This window comes from Capsicum annuum, chromosome 1, assembly GCF_002878395.1.
Source record: "Capsicum annuum cultivar UCD-10X-F1 chromosome 1, UCD10Xv1.1, whole genome shotgun sequence".
In the NCBI taxonomy this organism is placed as follows: Eukaryota; Viridiplantae; Streptophyta; class Magnoliopsida; order Solanales; family Solanaceae; genus Capsicum; species Capsicum annuum.
In genome coordinates this window covers 136555100-136570958 of record NC_061111.1, presented here as the reverse complement: position 1 = coordinate 136570958, position 15859 = coordinate 136555100, and the positions used below count along the sequence as shown (strand labels likewise).

Sequence of the window (15859 nt, the reverse complement as noted above, 5' to 3'; positions counted from 1 at the left end):
AATATTTCTATTTTACTGAGACATTCTGGTTTTTCGCAAAATAGAATTATTTATGAAAATTACAAGAGCGAAGGAATTGTAGTTAGCGAAAGTGTTTCGTACTTCAGGTTGATTTATGTTATTGCGACGGAACTTGAGATAGATCAAGCAAATAAAAATATAGATGTTCGGTATATTGTTGATGGAAATACGGCTCCAATGGTTATTAAAAACGACAATGGTGTTAAGGTTTACGTTGAATTGAAAAAAATATGCACAGATTTTGTAATGTATCCGTTATGCATTACAACAAGCAATAAATTGAATGAAGATCTAGAATTTGATGCTGAAACTAGTGCGATAATGTGCGTCAAAGGAACAGGATCAGATGCAGCTGCACTTGCTGTTGTTGAGTCGAATAATCAATACTCTTTGTATGTACCAGAAATTGAAACAATAAAATTCATCATTGATTGCAAAAAAACTGAAGTTAAAAGGAAGCAGTTGTATAAGGATAAGAAAACTCTAAAAGATGTAATGGAAAAGTATGTGTTAGATCGAACTTTTAATTTTTGAGCATCAAGATCTGATAAAAAAAGGTATTATAAACTAAGTTGTTCTTGATTTTTTTTTGTGTGATTAGTGTTTATGTATAGGTATTAGTATACATTGAAAAATATGTTGTGATTATGTTATTCATAAACAATATTGTATATGAAGGTGAATTGGTTTAAACTAAACAAATGTCAGAATACTGTTATAAGAATTGTTTAAAGTAGCTTAACTGTTTACAGTATCTGATACATAATTATTTTATTTTTTACAAAATATATATTTTAAAAAAAAAATTATGATTATTTGTTTTTATATGCAGCTATTGGTTGGAATGTCGTAATGAAAATTACAGTTGGTACATGAAAGCATCTTTCTTTTTGGATTCTGATCTTTTTCAAGTTCGGAAATTCAATGATGAACATATGTGTTCAATGAGTGATAGGGAGTTAAAACAGCTGCAGGCTACAGTTAACTTTGTTAGTAATTTTACAAAGCCAAAGTTAGTAAACTACAAGAGGAAACACACTCCAGCAGATATTATTGAAGAAATAAAAATTGTGTATGGTGTTGACATCAATTACATGAAAGCTTGGCGTGCGAAGGAGCGTGCTATAGAAATGCTTAGGGGTAGAGCTGCTAATGGATATAGACAAATTCCGAGATACATCTACATGCTAAACTCTGTGTATCCCGGATCACACATCAAGATGCATAAAGCTGTAGATAATGAATTTAAATATTTATTTATAGCTTTACAGCCAATGATCCATGGTTTCAAGCATTGTAGGCCAGTTGTTGTGATAGACGGTGCTCATTTGAGTGGACCGTACCAAGAGACTTTTCTTTATGCTAGCACTCTTGATGGTGCAGGTATGACTAATCATGTTATTCCATCTTTACTACTTGTTATGATACGTTCCAGAACATATATAATATATTATGATACATAACTGTATAGTTTATGATACATGATTATAGATTCTGATACATAACTGTATCTATGAAACTTTAGTGTATCCTTTATAAGGTGTATAAACTTTTTAATAACAACAGTTTGTTAAAAGTCATGCTTTATAATTTTTTTTAGGTTGCATATTACCAATTGCTTATAGTGTTATTGACCCGAAAAATGATTTCGCATGGACATGATTTTTCGAGCAATTTAAGAATGCTTTTGGGGAGCGTGAGAACATGTGTATTATATCAGATCGCAATGAAACAATAATTAAAAATGTCAGCATTGTCTATCCAAATGTTCCTCACTTAGCATGCATTTAGCATCTTTGAAAAAACATTTGTACAAATTTTAGAAGGAGAAAGGACAGACTTAGCGACCTATTTTATTCGATGGCCAAAGCGTACAGAAAGGAAGATTTTGAATACCTTATGTCGAAAGTTGATAAAATTGATCATCGGGTGAAAGATTATTTATATGATGTAGGATATGAGAAGTGGTCAAGAGTTCATGCTCATATAAATAGAGGTCGGATAATGACATCTAACATTGCAGAATGTATAAATGGTTGTTTAGTGGAGGCGCGTAAATTGCTGATTTTAGGTTTTTTGGAAGAAGTCAGAAAATTATTTGAAGCATGGAACTATAAAAATAGAGAAATTGCTTAACACATAGAAACAACTTTAGGGATAAGATTTGACGAAATCCTCACAGCTAATGGAGTTAAAGCATCTAGAATGATGGTATGCGTAAATAATTACTCACTTTATATTTTATTTATTGAATAAAAATTTCTTGTACGTTATATTTTGTTTGTGTGTGAACTTTTTTTGTTAGGTCAAGCCTGCATCAGAGTATCATTATTCAGTTTATGAATTTGGAAGAATATACGTTGTCGACTTGGATGCTAACAAATGTAACTGTTGTAGATTTCAAACTGATGAAATTTCATGTCCACACGCGATTGCAGTGTTGAAGAGTAAACATATTACGAAGTTTCATCCGTGGTGTTCTGATTACTATAAGCCTGCGACATTAGTGAAGACATGAATTTCCAGTAGTACCTATGCCAGATAAGAAGGATTGGCATGTGCCTAAATGTGTCGAAGAACAAGAAGTCATACCACCCAAATACAAAAGACCACCTGGTAGGCCGAAAAAGAGTAGGTGTAAGAAAGCAAGTGAAAAACTATCATCCAGTACAAACTATTGTGGTAAATGTGGTCGAGAAGGTCACAATAGACGTACTTGCAACTTCTTTCCAAAGGAGAATTGATGTTTTGGTTACATGATACATTGAACTATCTATGTTTAATTAATTACTGTTAGTTTGGTTTTGATTTGGCTATGTTTGAATAATGTTTGAACAATGTTTAATTTGAATTATTGTTTGTTTTTAGTGGCTTATTTTGGTATTTTCATCGTAATTTAATCTACTGATTAATATGTTTCTTAATTAATCTGTTAAAATATAATTTTTTAGATTGTTCTTCGAATTAGAAAGGAACTCTATCATGAAAGGCTATTCTGTTATTTTTTTTTTTGGTATAATTTATTTCATAAAACAACACTTGTATGTAATTTCTCTAAAAACTGAAAAGCTTACACATAATTGATGCTAGTTTAGTATTCATGATACAACGTAGCTTGTACTATGATACATTGCAATGAGTATTTGTAAACATTGTTTATAATTGTCAACTTTATAATAACTGAATTATTGATATTTGAACTGTAACATCAGAATATATGATAGATGAATATGTGATGTATCATAACTGAATGTGAAGTTTTTTTAGTTATATTTGTTTTAAATATGTTTCAGATTTAAATATGTTTCAGATTTGATATGAAACACTTTGAATTAATAAGATACATTGCATGCATTTTTGAAAAAATTATGTATGATACATTTCTTTAAAGTAACAACTTATTGCAAAACTTGCTCAAAATTTTCACATTATAATTCATCGATTTTCATGTGTCGATGAAAATTTAACATATCATAATTAAAATTTAATTGATTCAAAAAATTGATGAAAAATTTCTGCCACAAAAACATCTCTATTAAAAGTAGTGTGAAATTACATTAATAGAGACCAATAAGACAGCAACAAAAATAATGTTAAGAAGTTAGCTATGGCACAACCTAGCATCTACTCTATGGCAAGAATATTAGACTCATCAGTCGGAAGGACATAAAATGGTCGTACTCATGGTGGATCGTCATGGTCACTAGAATAAATCTTCTTAGCCTTTTTAAATCCATAGTTCCATAAAAGTGATGCATATCTATTTCGAAGATATTCTGCATCAAGATTTGATGAAGGAATCTGCATTTGATCGCTGAGAAATTCTGCATATGCTGCCATAAATACTCCACAGTCTCTAAGCATGACGAATCATTTAGTTAGATGCTTAATAATGTGAAATGTATTGTTGTATCAAAACTTATGGAAATGGACAGTAAATGTATAATAATGTGTCAGTATGAATTATGTAACTTTATAAAATTTTCAACAATAAAAATTGAGATGAAATATTTCTAGATATATAAAACTGCGAGAATATACTTACAAACTTCCACTAACTTGTTGTGCAATATCTTCAACGTATTCAACATCAAATGGAGTGTCATTCAAATCACCGGCCACGTTACTCATCTTATCTTTGTAAGATTCGAGACTTGACCATACAGTTCGTTCAGTGTTTTCCAGTAATCCACTGTAACTAATATATGTTGGCAGTATCTCAGACAACTTTTTGATCTCATGTGATGGCTCTCTATGTTAAGATGACAACATTGAATCATACACCCGGATACATCTTTTCTTTAAAGATATCACAACTAGCACCCAGTGAAAATTTTCATCGCAATTTATAGGAACATATACATCATCGACTAAGTGCCAAGGCAAAGCAGCTGGTATGTTGAACCCTTTAATGATGTTTATCAGTGCTCCTTCATTGCTTGCAACAAAACACGTTTTTTTAATAATAATCTTGAGAAAAGAAAGAATCACCCGCTGCATCCTCAAAGTAACATTTGTATGTCGCATCGATGTATGTTTTGAACAAGCAATTAACAGTGGTGTATCGATATTCTTGATCCTTTTGTTTCTTTGATTTCTTCCGAAGGTAGTAGAATATAACATCTACATGCTGCTTAGAATAACAAAATAAATACGTTATTGATATCCATAAATTCTACTCAAGTAAGAAAATTAATTTGGTATATAAAATTTGAGAATGACACTTATCTCCTTTTATTTAAGTTATACATCAGAATGCATAATAATGTATATATATGTATCAAAATCTATTTATTGTACATGTAAGTAATATTTTTTGTAATACCTCATCATTCCAGCAGGTGTTTGGCTGAGACATTGTGTAGAACTAGTTCTTTGAATCTGGTTGTGCAACAACAAAATCCAACGAACTAAAACCAATTCTTGATTTATTAGCTTTGTAGTGGTTATCTTTCAATTTCCTACATATGTATAATGAAATTATATTACTCTTTGTGATTTTAAAATTGTAAAAGAATAATGAAAAAAGTAAAAATATCCTACTTCTTTTCATGAAACTTTAATAATCCTTCGACAATCCAATCACAGTACTATTCGCTTAGTCCCATCAGCATTTCATGGGAAATAAGATAACCATTAAATAGATGCATTCGAGGAAAATCAACTGTTGTAGATTCTTTGTCTTTACAACTTGAACAAAATTCAGTTGTAAATGGTGACCTGAATATTGTAGTCTGCTTCCTATTTCTTGGTGAACGTGTTTTAATGGAATCTTGTTTACCCACTTCTTCTTCAGAAAAAACTGATTGAAACCGAGTATCATGGATTTGATATTCATTGTCTTTGATTTCAGTGGGACTAATAGACTTCATTTTCATGGCAACAACTGGTGTGAAAATTCCAGCTCTAATGTTATCTATCGATTCCTGAGACGAATCAGTTGAAATAGCATTGGTAGACTCCTGGAAAATAAAAATTATTATATATAAATTAATTATGTATGATAACCCATCTGTGTCGCCATATTATAAGAAAGTACTCATACTGTTTGGTGAAACTGTTATGTATCATTATATTTAATAATTGTCTGATACATTTCATAACTAATTGATTTGGTGTATCTAATGTATCAGTTAAATTCTAAAACATGCTTAATCTTGTTTGACACAAAGATATTTTAAATTAATAACATATATATTTCAAATCTCGTGTGTTATTCGTACCCGCAATTCATTTGGAACTCAACATTGGCCGTTTGTAAGGACGGATCGGGAAGATTGGCATTTTGAGAAAGATCGTCTGAGTTTACTGCCATTGCAACGATTGGTATGGACATACCAACTATGATATTATCTATCAATTCCTGAAATGCTTCATACGATAGCACAGTGCAGGACACCTGAAAAATACAAATTGTTAGATACAGCTACAAACAGCTATAGCATTATTCTAACATTAATTGGATGAAAGAGATTCCATATGAAATAATCCACAACCGTATGTTCTACATACCTGCAATTCATTTTGAACTTCAATATATTTTTTGGTAAAATGAGATTAGGGAGATTTTCTTTCTGTAAAAGCTCTTCAAATTGTATTGCACTAACTGGTGAGGAAAAGTCAGCTATGGTATTATCAATGGAATGCTGAAATGCATCATTTTTAACCTCAGTTTCACTTTCATGAAACATAGAATTAATTAGATATTAAAGAACATGTAAGACTTATAGGATGAAATAACAACACTGTTGAGAAAGAATTGACAAATTTATCCATCTTTTGGCATTGAATGTGTTAGTTGTACAAGATATAATGCAATATCTACGAGAACATAATGATTTTACACATTAAATAACAGACACTTGATATAATTGTTGCACTATTAGTACCTTCTATTCATTTTGAACTTCAATAGTCTGTCTCCGAAAAGTCGGATCATCAAAATTGAATTTGTGAGAAGACTCAGTTGATGGTTTTTCATCCCGCTTGTGATCTCCAGTATATACAGCATTTACATCATCATTCTGAACCACAAAAAATTCATTACATTATAAAAATAATATACGACACTTTTTTAACATTCCTACAACTTTACCTTTTCTGAAAAATTCTTTGGATGTTCTTTCGGAGTTCCCAAATCATCACCATGTGTCTCATTCTTTTCCACATCTTTATTTGAACTATCAATTTCAATAACAACCTGAAAAATATATAACTTTTAAAAAAGATAAAAATATATAAAATTTAATAAAATATGATATGATCATATTAAAAGTTACTTTTTGTGGAGCATCCTGCTTCTCCTTCACAGCTAACATCATTTCTAAATGTGTTTTTTCATTTCTTCATGATGTTTTTCATTAATGCTTCAATGTCATAAAATCTTTTGTCAACCTGCATAAGTTTAACAGAGTAAATTAGATATGTCAATAAAGCCATTATTTTATAAAAAAAAATCATGTTGCACTTACATATGTCTTGACTAATGATTCAATTGCATTCATATCAAATTTCATCAAAAATTTCTCATGATACGTTCCTCTAGACACATTAATTTTCTGTATGGAATCACGCCCACTTTCGATAACTGGTGGATTTTGTTCTGTTGTTGGTGTCTGTTCGCCGAAATCCATTAGAGATGGTTCATGTGGAGCTTCTTCATTGATTGTGTCAGTAATTGTGTTTGATGTGCCAGAAGGTGGTTCATTGACTTCTTTAACATAGGGGTGACCTTTAATCTTTTCTTGATCTGTGATCGATTCTTTTTTATCAGCATTTGTCTTTCTTCTTTTTGAAGGCGGTGCCAATAATATATCAGACTTGGTCTTTGTCCTAGCTAACAGTCCGAGCGGTGGTGGGGTAGTAAAATCATCAAAATCATCCAAAAGTAATGAACCAGCTGTCATTTTATCTTTCTGATCAACTTTCATCGGCTATCTACAAGATGTAGATGGCAAAGTTAAATTGACAGAATCTTGCAAATCCATTCCATCATGATTTGGCAGTTGAAGACATTTCAGCTCATCAATAGTAGGACTTATGTTGGTATACGCGTACTATATTTGAGATTGAAAAAAATAACAAATTCAGTTAAATGAATGTAAGGGCAAAAATGTATCAGTATTCTACATAACATGTAGTGGTATACCAGAAACTGTACAGTTTAGTATGTGAATGTATCATATGAGGACTGTAATGTATCATGAAACAGTGAAAAAAATTATTTTGTTGCATGAATTGATATGAAAGATGTCTGATCATCAAATATACTATAGTATGAATAAGTTACATGCTTAATCATATATTGACAAGAATATATATATTGAAACATAAAAGAAAATTCCATGTGTGCAACACAAAATACAAAAAGAAATTGAAAATAAATAGAAATTACCTTGCTAAACATTCCATTCATGAACTTTTCAAATTTAGGCTTTGTTCCAACAACAAACCAATTACATAACATCGGGATACCATTACCAATACGACAAGCAATGTCCTTATCTACTTTAGAACAACATTCGTACATCTAGATGTTGAGAACATATGGCATTCCTCCTAACCGATAAAGCTGCTTTTCAACGAAAAAGTCTTGTCTCAACGAGTTCATCAACTTGTTGAAAGAAATCTTTCCCCACGGATATTGTTCATATCGACCATCCGCTACCATATTGAATTCTATATAACTAACAGCTGCATCATCAGTTTCAGTTAACAAAAATGTATGAATAAAAAATAATATGGTCATCTGCAATGCATCCTAGTCATTGTCAAAATTTTCCATCTTATACCGTTCAATAAATTTTTTTTTGGATATGCCATTTTTTGCAACTGAAAAATACTTTGTCAATAAAACAGAGTCATCTGAAGTCGGATACTGAAAGTCTTCAATGTTTGAGGTGCAATTCAGACCACTAATGAGAGCAAATTCAAATATCATAAATTTCAAATTTGTTCCCTTGACATAAACATGAAATTCATTTTGATTATCTTGTTTACACTCAAGCACCAACAAACATTTGGTTATTTGACCATGAAAATTTGATTTAGGCATATCAACAAACATACCAAAGCATGTCTCCTTAAACATTTTTAGCCTTTTTTTACCAACAAAGTACTCCACATCAGTTGCAAAGTTACGGTTGAACGAAATGCCAAACCTCAAAGGATGAGGTGGAACAGTTTTGATCACGTATTTCATCCCCTGCATTAGAAAACGTAATGTATAATAACATATTTAATGACCTTATGATACATAAGTAATGTATCAGATTATAATACATAACTTCCAACATAAGTATCAAACATACTGATAAAATTCTTACTTATGTATCAGATTGTATCAGACATCCTGCTAAGTTTCTTTCTTAGTTCTAAACAGTGATGTATCATAACGCATTCAATTATAGTTATATACATAACTAATGTATCAGATTAATAATTAGCATTAAGAGTTGTTATAGTTATGATACATAACTATGACATATGTATCATACATTTGTGAATTCTTACTTATGTATCATAGTCACAAATTTGTGATGTATGATAATGCATGCACAAACATTATCTTCCTCAATATGTATCATACTAATTTGTAACACTAACATTTGTTACTAACAATAACAAATTATGAAAAAATTCGTCAACCAAACACATAAATACCATACCTTTGGTAATGGATCTCTTTTCACAACTTCCTTTTTTTTTCCCTTTGAAATAGCAACAACGGACTTCTTCCCTTTATCACTAGCAGTCTTCTTCCCTTTAACACTAGCGGCAATCCGTAACTTTTTCATGATTGTCGGATCGTTTCGATACTTAGATCTATTTTCACGAAAATCAACATCTTTATAATCAAAATTACCAGGAACAAATCCAGACATATCAATTTCATTAGAAGTTGACTGAATTTGAGTAAACCCCAAACTAAAAGAGGGTGCTGACTCCATTAATAATGTTATAATGTTTAAAGAACATAAAATTGAAAAGGGATTTGTTCAATTTCAAAACTAATAAACAAAATTATCAAGCATAAACAAACTAACCTCGAACAAATCTAGAATAATTAAGTTAATGGAGTAATTGTAATGGAAGATAACAGTTGTTGCTTGAAGATCGGATTTTGGCATAACCTTTGCCAGCAATCTCGTGATTTTAGGCACGAGAATAGTATTTGGGGATTATATTGAGCTTTGGGTTGGAATGTATCAGCAAAAGCGCGTGTGTTGGGTCTTAGAAGGGATTTTTGTAATATATTTAATAAGATGGTATTTAAAGTAATATAGAAAAGTTAGGGTGGTTACTTAAGTAATTTTTCCAAATTTTTATCTATTACTACGTAGCAATAGGAAGGAGAACAGTAGAGTTTGTAACACCTAAGGTTACGCAGATTACCTAGTCTATTACAAAGAAGAGAAAAAATTATTTTACAAATGTACAAATTATTAACTCCACTGAAAAATAGTAATAATTACATTTCTCGATGACTTTCAAGTTCTTCCATACTCAAATTTATGATTTAACACACTAAACTAAAATTACAAATTAATAAATTTAATTCAAATTTCAACTTATTTCATATGTCGGATAAACATAAATAAATCACTTAATTCATTTGGGTTGACTTTCACCATTACAAATATGGTAACACTTGGACCTTAATGTGAATAGGAAGTTCTATACCATAGTCCAAGTACATTTTGAACTCGTAATCTCTAATTCTTGATGATTTTCACCCACCAATGTTCTTGCTTTAGGATGTACAAACTGTTGTAAAACGTATGCACAACAGGCTCACATTAATAGATAACACACATTTATGCTAAAACATGTACGATCATGCTAGATCACACAAACTCGCTAAAATTTAATTCAATAAATACCCATCTTGAAGTGTGAATACGTATATTTTAACTTAGTTGAGTGGAGATATAAAGGACCAAGATCAGATTGAATCACACAGGTGGTGTGTTTGAAATGACAAAAGTCATTTTCCAGAAAAATATTTGGTGTTCAAAAGTATGTCGAAAGTTTAGTAAGAGCAAGTCAAGTGGCAGTACTTACAAAGCCAATAGATAATACAAGATAACAGAACAATCAAAACTGCACTATCATAAACCATCGACATCTCAAGGAGATCTTTCAGCTTACGAGCTTCATCCTTTGATTTCTTCTGAGCTTTTCTAACCTTTGATTCAGCCGCGAGCCTAGCAGCACGCTCCTTCCCTAATTGCTTATCTAGCTTTACTAGCTTTTGCAGGTTCACCTTGAGCTTCGATTCTACCTGTTGAATATATAAATGGAACAATATGGACAGTCAGATTATATCCAAGTTGAGGTGTGTTTTTGTCGTTGTTGGTCCATAAACGGGCCAAAGGCGTCGACAACTAGGATATACACATTGATTTTTCTAGTAATGGAAGTGAAGGGCGTTAAACTATAACAATCATAATTACCATTTCAGTTATTCATCTACTTTGCTCCTCATGGGACCTCTGCATCTCGTCCTTGATCAATTCCTTAATCTCTTGTTCAGAATGTCCTGCTGAAGAACCAAACTTTGACTTCGAATCAGGAAAACTTGCAGCTCCTTCCTATAAATAAGAAGAGATTACAATGAAGGTCCTAACACCCATTGACAAATAAAAAGGAATTCGACCAATCAGTAACGGATAATTAAGGTCAAACCTTCAATTTCTTGAACAAATCATTTGTATAAGGTATTCCACCATTCTTTTCCACAACCAAATTCACTTGTTCAAGAAGCTCTTTCAGTTGATCCGCTTTCTTAATTGGGTCTCGAGTCCTGTTGTCAAAAAGCACTAGCCTACTTTTACACATAGCTAGTGTTTCCTGTTATGGCAATACAAATAATTTATCCGTCTGAACAATCTTCATACGCAATATGATCCAGCATTTCATTTATTAGGAATATTTTCTGCAGGATTCGGATACAAGCCTTTGAAATGCAAAATAAAGAAAATTCTTGTGCAATAAAGACATCTATAAGACCTCTACATGTAATCTTACCTGTAGAGGCTCAGGGCAGTTGGAATGTAAGTAATCATCCAAAGTCACATCATGGTCTTCAAGATCATCTCCACCGGTAATTGGTAAATATTACAATCATGTAGTCACTGATCTTTCCACCGAAGAACACTAGTAAACTCTGGACGGCTGCTTGCTGCTGTCTTGTAAAGCAACTTCTTACAGAAAGAACTAAAAGAACAGCATGGATGCCATCTTCAGCCAAATCAATGCATCTAACTATTTCACTCCTAACAATTTCCGGACTAGCTGAAAAATCAAACAATCCTGAAATTCCACAATCTTATTAAATATCGGCAACTCTAGTCATGTAACAATTAAGAGAATTTACTCTCCAAAGATATTCACAAGCTTTATAGAATTTAACAGCCAAATGATGGACTCAACTTCTGAGACTTCCACAGGAAATTTTGCTAGTATCTTGAATGTTGTGCGCTATATACTGCTCAAGTTTTGAATGAATTTGCAAGGATTTAAAGCACAAGTTACAGAAATTTAACTTTGTACTTATGTGTCATCAAATGCCGTACATAATTTTTTAATAATCAACACAAATATTTTACAAATTGTGACTACAAGATAAAAGTTGTTATAATCAAGAACACGTAGTTGCACATTACTATAGGGAAAAATGTTATATGTAACACGTGTGTCGATAACGTCTAGTATTTGGCCGTCTGGCAATTGAGTTCTTTGGACCTCACAAGTAGATTTAACACCAGCAGATTGAGGCATCGACCTAATTACCTTTCTTCCAAGAATGTTACTGCCTGTTGAACTCTTACCATCTCCAGTAAGACCAATTAAAACGACTGTCCTAGCTTCATTGGTAGCAAAGTCCCAATCATCACTTAAAATTGCACTTCCACCCATATTCTTATCTTATTGAATCAAATTACCTACAATAAAGGCTCAGGTTGGGGTTAATATATAAAAAAAAAACGATCTAGTTATCTCTAACAATTTCCTTAAAATGTGAGAAGTACCGGAGTTAGTTGCTAGAGAATGACACATAAAAGTAACAGGAAAGGTGTCTTGAATGAAGGATTGGTGACATTGACCAATTTAAAGGGTCAAACATAATTAAAAAAATTGATTAGGTTAATTGTGGACTTGATTAATATTTTCTAAACTTTTTAATCTTTACAAAAATACAAATTAACCCACACCCACAAAACTTTCCTCCCTCTGCAAATCAATCTCTCTCTCTCCTCTCTTTCTCTCAATAGTTTCTCTCTCTAACTTCTCCCAACCAACAACTTTTCAAATTTCTCCCTTCAATTTTGTGCAACTTCAACCTCTGGCAACAAATAGTTTTGAGTTCTTGCCCGTTCCTTTTTTACTTTCAACCGTCAGTCGACGTGACAACATTCTCCGGCAACAACAACTTCGAGTCCTTTATAGTTTCTTTTCTATTTTCACAAGTAAAAAATTAAGACTTTTAAGTTATGACGAAAATGAGGAACTTGATTTGTTGGTGTTTGTTATTTTTTTATATTTTTTGTTATTTTTTTAATGTTATTTTTTAGTTGAATTTCTCATCTGGATGTATCTGCTACTTCAGTTTTTTAATAATGGATAAAACATGTAATGTGAATCCAACGGATGAGTATTTGTTGCAACATATATGACTAATCTGTTGCACATATTAGTAATCTGTTGCAACATATATGACTAATATGTTGCGCAAATTAGTTATCTGTTGCAACATATATGACTAATCTGTTGCGCAAATTAGTAATATGTTGCAACATATATGACTAATCTTTTGCAACATATATGACTCTGTTGCAACAGATTACTCATCTGTTGGATTCATTTTATAGTGTTGTAATATGAATCCAACATATGGGTCATCTGTTGCAACAGATTAATCATATATTGCAACAAATTACTCACCTGTTGCAATAGATGACTCATATGTTAGATTCATGTTGCAGGTTCTATCTATTGTAGCAGTAGTAGATACACCAAATAAGAAATTCAACAAAAAATTATAATTTTACTTACAAAACAAGCTATGAAGTAATGTCCAAGTGATATACGAACAAAATTTGACCTAAAAAATTTTTAAAAAATTTCAACAGAGGCACAACGAATAAGTAAAACACATGAAAAATTTCATGAAACAGGTAAAGAAGACAAAAATAATATACCATACATCAAATGCAAAAGGATCAAGGGGACAAACATTTGAGTTCTCCTAAAAATGTTCAAGTTCCCTAATATTTTAATTGTTTTCTAATAGTTGACCCATCTGTTACAACAGATTTTCTATCTGTTTGATAATTTCCAACAGATGAATCATCTGATGCAACATGCTAGTCATCTGTTGATTCAAATTAAGCAATTATTAGTAATAACTAAATTGATTTAGCTAAAATTAAAGACGTCTCTACGACAATGGGACAAACATTTGTGTTCTCCTAAAAATATTTGAGTTCCCTAGTATTTTAATTATTTTTCAACAAATTATCTATTTGTTGCAACAAGTTAGTCATCTATTGCAACAGATGTTTATAACAGGTTAGTCATTTGTTTATTCAAATTAAGCAATTATTAATAATAACTAAATTAATTTAATGAAAATTGAAGACAAGTCTTTAATACAAAACCTTAGATAAGGGGACAAATGTTTTAGTTCTCCTAAAAATATTTGAGCTTTAGTATTTTAAATTGTTTTTCAACATATATCAAACTCGAAACCAAAATGAGCCACAAAAATAAAAAAGTGACCAAAATAGGCCACCAATTTAAAAAGTTACCAAAATAGGCTAAACGTAATAATTTATTACATTTTCTACTTTTTTCTTAACGGTCAACTAACGGAGTTGACTTTTACAAAAACGTAAGAATTTCTTACGTTTTACACGATAACCGAGGAAAAAATACAATGAATTATCAAATCAATTAAAAAGATACTAAAAAAAAAGAGTTGTTCAACGTCACAAAAAGTAACGTTCTTAACCTTTTTATAGCAGTGGTCCCCCACCCACAATTCCTTTTTTCACAAATGTCTCGTCACTTCTACTTTTTACGCTTTTACATATGATAATTATGAATTTTTTTATTAGTTAAATTTATTTATATTTTAGATGTAGTTCAAATAATTTTTTTCTAATAAATTTTTATGTTTTACATAAAAAAAAAATTAAAAAAAGAATATCAATTACCTCATTAACTTAACAATTTTCTTATATTTATTCTATATCCAAAAATAATTACTTCTATCCTTAATTATCCGATTTCTCATTAAAAAAATTATACTTTTGAGTTTTCCTCTACTCCAAAATAGTGAAATATTGAATTATCGTCGATCAAATATGCTACTATATACAAGAATTATATTTTTTAGGAGTGTTCCTAAAAAATATATTTTCTTATATTAATTTAGGAGTGTTCCTAAATTAAATTGTGACTTTTTACTCCATTAATTATAATATGAAATGTATTTGTGTATGTGAGTTTCCTCAATATCCTAATCGAAATACTAATCGAAAAATACGATGAATCACTATCCGAAAAAATTAATTTCATATTTGTAACACACCAAAAAAATATAATTCTTTTATATAGTTGCATATTTGATCGACATTAATTCAATATTTCACTATTTTGGAGTAGAGGAAAACTCAAAAGTATAATTTTTTTTAGAGAGAAATCGGATAATTAAGGATGGAAGTGATTATTTTTTGATATAGAATAAATATAAGAAAATTGTTAAGTTAATGAGGTAATTGATACTTCTATTTTTTAAATTTTTTATGTAAAATGTAAAAATTTATTACATAGAGAAAAAAATAAATTATTTGAACTACATGTAAAATATAAATAAATTTAACTAATCAAAAAATTTATAATTATCATATGTAAAAAGAGAAAAAAGTAGAAGTGATGGGATATTTATAGAAAAAGGAATTGTGGGTGGAGGACCACTGCTATAAAAAAAATTAAGAACGTAAATTTTTTGTTATGTTGAACAACTCATTTTTTAGTATCTTTTTAATTGATTTGATAATTCACTGCATTTTTTCCTCGATTATCGTGTAAAACGTAAGAAATTCTTACATTTTATATTTTTTTATAAAATATAAGAATTTCTTACGTTTTACAAAAAAAATGTAAAACGTAAGAAATTCTTACGTTTTTGTAAAAGTCAACTCCGTTAGTTGATCGTTAAGAAAAAATATAAAACGTAATAAATTATTAGGTTTAGCCTATTTTGGTAACTTTTTAAATAGGTAACCTATTTTGGTCATTTTTTAAATTTTGTGGCTCATTTTGGTTCTGA

The 15859-nt window shown here is 30.6% G+C and overlaps 2 pseudogenes; one reads left to right on the top strand and one right to left on the bottom strand.

Annotated features, from left to right (window-relative positions):
• Positions 1 to 1881: 1881 nt before the first annotated feature.
• On the top strand, positions 1882 to 2765 carry LOC107858366 (annotated as a pseudogene).
• Positions 2766 to 10975: 8210 nt separating this feature from the next.
• On the bottom strand, positions 10976 to 12441 carry LOC107856144 (annotated as a pseudogene).
• Between the last annotated feature and the right edge of the window lie 3418 nt (positions 12442 to 15859).